The sequence below is a fragment of the Chrysochloris asiatica genome, unplaced genomic scaffold (assembly GCF_000296735.1).
Source record: "Chrysochloris asiatica unplaced genomic scaffold, ChrAsi1.0 scaffold00064, whole genome shotgun sequence".
NCBI lineage: Eukaryota > Metazoa > Chordata > Mammalia > Afrosoricida > Chrysochloridae > Chrysochloris > Chrysochloris asiatica.
In genome coordinates this window covers 1997605-2007937 of record NW_006408582.1, presented here as the reverse complement: position 1 = coordinate 2007937, position 10333 = coordinate 1997605, and positions in this window count along the sequence as shown.

The window sequence follows — 10333 nt, the reverse complement described above, 5'->3', positions numbered from 1 at the left end:
CAAACAAACAAATAAATAAATAAATAAAGCTCTGCCTCACTGACCACCCTACACCACTTTTCTGGCAATTCTTTTTGTTTTGTCTTTCCTGAGAGACAGAGAGCAGCACGTAGAAGCAACTTTGCAGCATGGGATGACTGGGACAAGAGGAAGGGAGGAGGAACTCAGGCAGTGACATTCCTTGTTCCTCTGTGTCTTGCAGGAAGCTGACAATAAGGCTTTAGCACAGTCTGACTTATAGCCCCTTTCCCTCCACAGACTGAGCTCTGGTCCCTGGCAGCAGGCCCCCTTGATGCCTTGCACAGATGGGATCCTGCCAAAGGCGCCACTGAAGAGATATGCCCAGGCACTTCACTTAGGTTAGGCTGTGGCATCAAATTAATTGTTGAGTGGGAGTAAGGGCAGAGATTGCTTTGGCTTGAAACAATATGTTCCTTGGTAGAGCAGAATCAGGGCTCTGCACCTCCTGCCTCTGAGTTTTAACACTCAAGAGCTGTTTGTTGTATCTAGCTTCTAAGAATCAGCCAGAACATTATCAAAGAAAGGGAGGTGGGTACAGGAAGGGAAGGGTATTTCATGTTCTCAGATTCTGTGCCACTTCTTTACTTAAAAAAGTCATTTCTTCCCCATTTATTTTTTCTTGTGGCTTTTTTCTTTCCTGGATGCCTTCCCCTGCTTCCTCCCTATCTTCTGTTTTCTTCTCTGTGGTGCTTCTGAGTCTGGCTTCATTCTACAAGTGTCAAAGGGAGCAGGGCCCAGAGCAGATTGGCAGGAATGCTGTGCTTTTTACCAGAAGACTAAAGTCTGGGCAGCTGACTTAGGGCCCCCTGCCTCTCAGGCCACCACAGAGATGGCAGTGAGACATCTGGCATGGAATATGCCTGTGCATTCTCTCTGCAGAGGGAAGCATCCATCTCTCAGTCCCTTCTGGCACAGCTGGTATCACTGAGGCAGCAAAATCCAATCCAGTGTCTTTGAAGATGAACTGGGGTCTCCCACTGGTTTTACTTCATCCTTCTTCAGTAAGCAGGTTTCTGTGTCTGCTCCCAATATATTTATATAGGGTTGTTCTTAAGTGTCATCAAGTCACTTCCAACTCATAGCAATTCTGTATAGGGTTTCTGAGAAGCAACTGATGGATTTGAACCACTGACCTTGCAGTTAGCAATTCAATGCTTATCCTACAGCACCACACCAGGACTCCATTTTTGTATTATATGATGTATTATTGTGCTAGTATATTATTCACACTTTAAAACATATTAAAAACAGAAAGAAAGAAATTAACCCTGTTAATAAAATTCTCATCTTTTATTCTTGCAACCTACTGTATCGTCTGTGTACCCCATGTACCTCTGTTACACTTTAGAGTCAACTGGTCAAGGTGTTCTTAGGACTACAGTTTGCAGAGTAGACCTGCAAACCCACTCTGGGTCAGGAAGAATGGCAGGGTAGTCATTAATATTTCATTTATTCATAAGTATTCCAGTTATTCTCTCGTGGGTATATACTGAGCCTACACTTCCTTGCCTCTTAAAGGTTAAGTTTTGGCCATGTTTTGGTCAATGAAATCTGAGCAGAATCAACATGAAGTGAGAAAAGACAAAGAAGAGGATAAAGAGAAAGAGCAAGTGTAATCATTCGTTTTCAGTGGTGGCAAGGGACAGAGTGTCAACAAAAGAGTTCTTGAGACTCACCTGGTTGGGTGCAGGGCTGTCACTAGGGAAGTGGGTGGCACTGGTGACACTGTCAGAGGGGGTGACCCCAAAATAATTGTTTATAAAATTTTTGTGTACTCTTTCAGCAGAAATTTATCATTTTTAAAATAAAAATATCCCTGTTGTTATAACAACAAAAACATCTTTCTACAATCCCAGCTTACATATTCCAAACTACCCACAAGGCTAAAGGTCTATTCTAATTTATTTTTGAATCTTCTAATGTACTCTGGTCCAAACTATCATTATTATCCAGTTATAATAATGCTTCTCTCTGCATGCACTACAGATTTTGACACTGTAGATTTTGTCAGAATTTCTGGCTTAGCTACAGTAATAAGGAGCCCTTGTGGCACTATCGGATAAGCATTGACTGCTAACCACAAGGTCAGTGGTTCAAATCTACCAGCAGCTCCATGGGGGAAAGATGACGTCTGTTCTAGAAAGAGTTGCAGTCAACTTGCTATAGTGGGTTTTATTTTTATTTTTATTATGGTAATTAGTATTTGTGAACCTATATCAATAATTTTTTTTTAGAACAACAGCAATTAAAGGAAAAGGAGAAAAATTTAAATGCCTGCCATTCATTCAGTTATTAAAAATGTAACTAATAATGCAATTCAATGTAGAAAGAGTTTAGGGAACAATCTTGTTGTTAGTATTCATAAGATCTACGAAATATTAGAATTAAGCAATTCACAGCTATATTGATCCCATATTATTCTGTGATGAAAATGGGTACTAAGCATTACTAAGGATTCTGTATAGTCTGGTATGGGAGGAGGTCCAGGGGTAGGAGAAGTGGGAGGTAACACCATGAGTTACCACAGTGGGTGATACCAAACCTAGTGTCGTTATTGGCTATAGAAAGCTAAAGAAGGGCTCCTGCTGAGCTTGCTAAAATTCAAGTCAGCTTCTGGATGAGCTCTGTGAATCACCTCTTCTAGAAGTCACTTTCCTGATCCACATTCCTCCGGCTCCGTGACTGGTTCTGTAAGACACTAATTCCCTGTATTAAGGAAGCCTGGCCGTACAACTAAGCTCTTGGCTACTGACTGGAAGGTTGGTGATTCAAATCTTCTTTGCAGGTCCTCTCAATCTGGCAACATGTTCTCCTAAAGATTATAGTTAAGAAAACCCTATGGGTCAGCTCTACTCTGTCCCATGGGGTCACTATGAAGTGGAATCTGGAATTGACTTGATGGCAACAAGAATTTCCTGTATTAGGATTTCCCTTTCTTGGAATACTGAGAGTGGCTTCTGCTTTCCTGACTGGTGCAGATGGGACAGGATAGAGAAGCATTTAGTCTACCCCCAGTCCCATGTTACATAAAAGGTGCTGCCCCTTCCGTGAGGGTCAGAGTGCAGTGAGTGGAAGGCTTTTAAGTGTGTTCACAGAGCTCTCTCTTGGGTGTCTGGAACCAACCCACTAGGAGAGGAGAAGGCACTGGAGTGTGACATGGGTTCTGGCCTGGAATTCTAACCCAGCTTGCCTTTGTGTTCTGCATGTTCTTTGGCAAGACTCCTTTTCTTATTGCATCAGTCTTCCTAGCCTGGAAAATGGGGTAAGAAGAGGAGTAACCTGGGGCTTTCCATGAACTAAAATAGTTTATGAAATACTATTTTCCTAAACAGTACTTGGAGTCCTGGTGTGGCACTGTAGGATAAGCACTGGACCACACTGTTGGTTTGAACCACAAGGTTGATAATTTAAACTTATCAGCTGCTCCTTGGGGTCGCTATGAATCGGCACTGACTTGAAGGCACTTAACAACAGTACCAACAAATGGTGGTGGTGGTGGTGTGCTGTGGAGTCGGTTCTGACTCAGAGCGACACTGTATAGAGTTTCCGAAGCTGTAAATCTTGATGGGAGCAGAAAGCCTCATCTTTCTCCCACGGAACGGCTGGTAATTTCGAACTGCTGACCTTGAGGTTAGCAGCCCAACTCATAACCACTATGCTACCAGAGCACCGGTAATTTCGAACTGCTGACCTTGAGGTTAGCAGCCCAACTCATAACCACTATGCTACCAGAGCACCAACAAACAGTGTTTAGTAGTACTGGTCTTGCAGGGCTGACTCAAGTCTTTTTGGCTTGTTTCCCAGGGAATGTCCACATTCTACTGGTACCCATCACTGCTGGTACAGTGTGTGTTCACAAGCAAACTTATCGTCTCTTAATGAATGGCAGGTGACTGCTCCCCAGAGCCCCCAAATGCTTTTAAGGTTTCTCTTCCTAAAACAGTTTCCTTTGGAGACCGCCTAGCTGTCTCCATCCCTGTTTGCTTTGAGCCTGTGAACAGGGTATTTAAAAATAGCCAAGTCTGAAACCTTAAATCTGTCTGAGCAGTTCCCATCAGATAGGCTCTATGGTTATGATAGGTCTGTTTGTTCTGGCAGGGCCAGCTTCAGCTCAACTTTCTCCTCTAGCCCACCCACCACAGCTTCTTCCTCAAGACATCAAGACCACAGACTTCAGGGCTTTGACATGGAGAATTGTTGTTGTTGTTGTTGTTGTTGTTATGTGCTTTGGAGTCAGTTCTGACATGGAGAATTAGAAAGGGGAAAATGCTTCTGTACTTGCTGAGAAACCCAAAGGAGACATTATAAGCAGTTGAAATTCTCCTTTCCAAATAAGATAGATTTTCCAGTAGTTCAGGAGGATACTGAAGTCCCAGTTTGTGCTAAAGTCACCAGCCAAGTCAGGCACATGCTTAGCTGGGTGCACTGACAGCAAATACAATACCGTCTCTAAATGGACAAGCTGCACTGTCCCCAAGATACTATTTCACTTGCCCCATTCTCTGATCTTCACCTTCTATGAAGACTTAGTCTCTCCAAGACTGTCACTCTAGCAGCTCCCAGAGCTCTCTGAGACCTCCAAACCATCAATCCTATTCCTTTTTCACTTTCTTCTATCCTTACCTTTAGGCCCTCTCTACAGCCAACTTGGAATTTTTAGTTCAATGATATGATTGCTGCTTTGTGAAACACCTTTAGCTTTTGTTTTTCTCTTCTTCCATCATATCTGCCCTGCAAATCTCTTCTCCCCAAATATATGTCATCTCTGTCTGCACTAGAACAGCTTAAACACTGCAGGAAGAAAAGCATTCAACCATGCTCATTGGATTTATCGCAGATTTATAACTCCAAGTCTATAGTGGACAGCAAAAGCTGCCAGACAATTCTACTACATTTTCCTAATAAATTAACTCACCCATTCTCAGAGATTATTATTTCAAAACTTCTTTCTGGTCAAACCTCTAACACTACATCCCCTTTGACCTAATTCTCATATTTCACAGCGAAGTAAGCACACTCACCTCCTTTTCCTACCACCGATTCCATTAAGCCCTTCAGTAAAGAAGTGGTCTTGCTCCTCTCTGATCCCAGCAGTTATGCTATTTCCTGTGCCCACTCACCTTTTCAAGAACCTCACTGGTATAATTGCCCTCTTCTCTCTCACATAATCAATTGCTCCCTGTTGACAGGATTAGTCCCAATGACACAACTTAGATGCTGACACCTTGATTATACATTGTTAAGTAAAACCAAAAACCTCCCTGTTGACTTTATGTCCTTGTCTAGCTGGTGACCCTCTTCCTGTGCTCCTTTAACAGCATATCCACTTGAAAGAGTTGTCTCTATTTGCGGTGTCCATTTCTTCCTCTCCCACTTTCTCCTCAGCCCACACAATTGATCACAGTCACAACATGTCCTCCATCTTGCTAAAATCAATGCTGAATTCTCTAGCCTCTTCTTGATTTCTCAGCAGACTTTGCTATTACTAACTTCCTCTTTATTGAAACATTTTCTTCTTTATGATTCTCTAATGTTCCATTTGCCTGGTCTTCCTTCTACCTTAGTAGTTATTCCTTTTCTGTCTCCTCTGACAGAGTCGTTGTGAGTCGGTACTGACTCGAAGGCACTTAACAACAACAAAAACCAACAGTTCCTCTAGGAGTGTTATGGCTCTGTTGGATAAACACTGGACTGCAAACCCCAAGGTTGGCGGTTTGAGTCCACCAGCTGCTCCATGGGAGAAGGATGATGTGTTCTGCTCCTGCAAAGATTTATGTTCTCAGAAACCCTATACAGGGTCACTATGAGTCAGAATCAACTGGGTGGCATTTAACAACAACAGCAATAATAGTTGCTGTATTTTTATTAGACCTCTAAATCTTGGAATCCCTGGGATGCTTCACTTACCCCTCCTCTACATCCATGTTGTTGTTAGGTCCTGCCAAGTCAGTGCCTGCTCATAGAGACCATATGCACAGCAAAACAAAAAACTGCCTAGTCCTGCATCAACCTCACAATCATTGCTACACTTGAGTCCATTGCTGCTGCCACTGCCAATCCATCTCATTGGAGGTCTCCCTCTTTTTCTTTGACCCTCCACTTTACCAAACATGCTGTCATTCTCCATGGACTGGTCCCTTCTAATAACATGTCTGAAATATGAGAGACAAAGTCTGGCTATCTTGGCTTCTGAGGAGTATTCTTAGAGCAAACTCAGATTTGTTTGTTCTTTTGGCAGTCAATAGTACTTTTAATATTCTCCTCCAACACCATAACTCAAATGTATCAAATCTTCTATGGTCTTCTTTATTTACTGTTGAACTTTCATATGCATATGAGGTTATAGAAAATACCATGGTTTGGATCAGGTGTACCTTAGTCCTCAAACTGACTTCTTTCCTTTTGAACACTTTAAAGAGGTCTTTTGCAGCACATTTGCCTAATGTAATATGTCATTTGAATTCTTGACTGTTGCTTCCTTAAGTGTTGATGGTGGGTTCAAGCAAAATTAAGTCTTTGATAACTTCAGTCTTTTATCCATTTATCATGATGTTATTTATTGATCCAGTGGTGAGGAATTTTGTTTTCTTTACATTGAGCTGCAACCCATACAAAAGGTTGTGGTCTTTGATCTTCATCAGTAAGTATTTAAAGTCCTCTTCACTTTTAACAAGCAAGGTTGTATCATCTGCATATTGCAGGTTGTTAATAAGTCTTCCTCCAATCCTGATGTCCCATTCTTCTTCATATAATCCAGCTTCTTGGATTATTTACTCAGCATATCCACACTCCTTTAAATATTTTCCAAATGCGTATTGTTGTTAAGTATTGTCAAGATGGTTCCAACTCATAGCATCCCTACACAGGGTTTCTAAGGAGTGGCTGGTGGGTTTGAACTATTGACTTTGCAGTAGGCAATCCAGTGTTTATCCTACAGCACTACACCAGGACTCCTTCCAAACACTGATAATTCCCAATTTTATGTCTCTTGCTTTGTAATTTCTTCTGAATTCCAGGACTACTCTCCACTTGGTGTCTAATAGACATTTAAACATAACATGGTTGAGTCAGAACTATTGATGTTACTTCTCTATCCTCAACAATGCTCCCCTCGAACTTTCTCCATCTCCATAAATGACACCACTCCTCTTCCAAAAGGATCATCTTCAATTTAGCTATCTCCTTCATATTCAACATACAGGTTATCAATACCTTCAAAGTCAATCTGAAAATATATCCCAAATTATATCCAAAATCAGACCAATTTTCCTCTCCTCCACATCTACGCCTCCAGTTCACGACCCTGCCATGTGTACTACAATCATCTCCTAACTGGTCTTCCTGCTTTTGCTTGGTCTCCACCACTCCTACTTTCTACCCAGCAGGAAGAATATCTTGTTGTTGTTGTTGTTAGGTGCCATCAAGTTGGTACCGACCCATAGCGACCTTATGCACAGCAGAACGAAACACTGCCCGATCCTGGGCCAACCTCACTACTATTGCCACACTTGAGTCCATTGATGCTGCCACTTGGCCAAGCCATCTCTTTGGGGGTCTTCCTCTTTTTCTCTGACTCTCCATCTTACCAAACATGATATCCTTCTCCAGTAACTAGTCCCTCCTGACAATATGTCCAAAGCATGAGAGACGAAGTTTGGCCATCTTGACCTCCAAGGAGCACTCTGGCCGCACTTCTAAAATGGATCTATTGGTTCTTTTGGCAGCCCATGGCACTTTCAATATATCTTACTAGAGTTTAAGTCAGATCACTTATCACTCCCTGATTTAAAAACTTCACATAGCTTCCTATACAACCCAAATAAAATAAAAACTCTGGTCTGGCCCTGCCAATCTCTCCAGCCTCACCTCTACCACCTCTTCATTCCAGCTATGCTGGCTTCCTTGTGGTACCCCTACAGGTCAAGCTCCTTCTTGCCTCAGAATCTTGATAATTGGTTTTCTGTCTCAAACATTTTTTGTCTTTGTATAGCTGCAGTTTCAACTGAAATATCAACTTCTCTGAAAAGCAATCTCTTCCCACACAATTGCACTTACAATTACAAAAGTACATTTTTTTAATCTTCTCTGTGAAACTTAAAATTGTTTGGGAACCAAATTAGAGTAGTTTCTCTTTGGGTTGAAAGAGTGTATGTTAGTTCAAGGGCCATGAGTCAATGGTAGGTGATGGGGACCACTGCTGCAGGGCTCGCTCTGCCGTCAGCTCATGGCCCACACTTTAAATGGTCACATTCGTACCGTAGGCTCTTTGTAGAGCATAGTCACACATTGTTGGTTTGTTGTTGTTAGTAGCCACCTAGTTGGTTCTGAATCACAGTGACCTCATGTATTTGAGTCCACTTTTTTGTGGCTTTTGAGTCAATCCATCTTGCTGAGGGTTTCCCTTAATTTTGATGACCCTCTACTTTACCAAATAACATGTCCTTTTCTCTTGGTTTGGTAGTGGTGGTGGTGGTTGTGGTTATATACCGTGGAGTCAGTTCCGACTCATAGTGACCCTGTATGGGGTTTTCAAGGCTGTAAATCTTTACGGGAACAGAAAGCCTCATCTTTCTCTTACAGAACTGCTGGTAATTTTGAACTGTTGACCATGAGATTAGCAGCCAAACTCATTACTACTATGCTACCAGAGCTCCTTTTTCTCTTGGTTTTGGTAGGTTATATAATCCACTAGGGAATGTTAGAGAGCTTCCGTTCAAGTGCTCATTCTATAAAATGGGAATACCAATATTAACCTTGATCTTTCCATTTAGAACACTGAGATAGGATAAACTAAAAGCAATGCTTCCCCTGGGCCACTTTGTCCTTTTTAAGTATTTCTTAAAGTGTCTGACCTACAGCAGATTGCCTGAGGTGTTTGTTAAAAAGCAGGTTACCAGGCCCCATTCCAGATTGATAGAGCCAGAATCCCAGGTGTGAGAGCCTAGTGATTTTCCTGGGAATTTGCATTTGCAGCAAGCACCCTGGGTAAGTCGCATGCATGCTACATGCTGAGGACCACTGCTTTAGGAGGATTCAAAACTTTAAGGTACAAATTGTGTTCAGAGCATATTAAATATTACCTTTGGAAAAGACTACTGAAGGATAATGGGTTTGGTTTGGCTCTGGTCTAGGTCCAAATCAGGGATAATGGTTGAGTCTCTCACCTCCACATTTGGAACACACTCAGCTCACACTATGAAGGTCCTGAATGGCACCAGTCACCAAGCCGACCTCCCTAGGGTAAGGCACTCAAAAGGAGGAAAAGTCATTGTGGTGAATATTTTTTCTCTCCCCACTGCCTCCATTCAACTATTGATTGATTAAATAATTTATTCTTTCTTCCCCCTTCCCTCCCTTCCTCTATTAAATGCTTGTGTCTGCTGTGTGTTCTGCAACAAAGACAAATTAAAATTATGCAAAAATTTCCACTTCAGATGGGTATCTTCTTTTGAAATACTTTTATTTCACTTCTTCTAACAGCAAGATAGAAACAAATAATCATAAAAAATAAAGTTATACATTGTCCATCAATTATGTAATAGCACTTGGTATTGCTAGAAGATACAGGGAGGAGGCTCTGAGCTAGGTGAGACCATTGTCAAACCAGCCCATGCTCTCCAGGTCTTTGTGATTGCTACTGAACTCATGAAGGCATCTGGTATCACCACACACAGCAAGACCCACACAGACTTTATGGTGGATCCCCAGGGGATACTTGAAGATAGCAGAGAGATGGATAGATAATGAGTACAATTACTAACAGTATTGTATACATATGGTATGCCAGAAAGATACCTTGGGAAGCTGGCAAAGAAGGATAGGCCACCATTGCTGAGACCCCTAGACATTTGCTGGCCTCAGAAAGCAATGACTTCTCAAAACTGAATTAAGCTAGTTGTTTATGCTCTCTTTACAAAGTAAGAACATTAACAGACTGTATACTGTAAGTCAGAAACCTTACCTGTCTCCCTTTCCTCTTCTCTGGCTCCCTCATCTTTCCACTCCTTACCCCAAATGAATGTCACCTGGACTGGACTAAACAAAATAGCTGAGACATCGAAACTATCCAAATAATTGTCTTAATCTTAATTTCCTCCCTAAAAACAAAGAAAGGAAGAAAATATTAGGTTTTCTGAGTAAGTAAATTGCTCATTTTTAGCTGAACTCATTTATTTCAGTTGCTATAATGACTGGGAGTGTAGTGGGTTACGTGTTGGGCTGTTAACCACAAGGTCAACAGTTTGAATCTATTGGAGAAAGATGAGGCTTTTTGCTCCTGTAACGATTCACAGCTTTTGAAACCCTATACAGG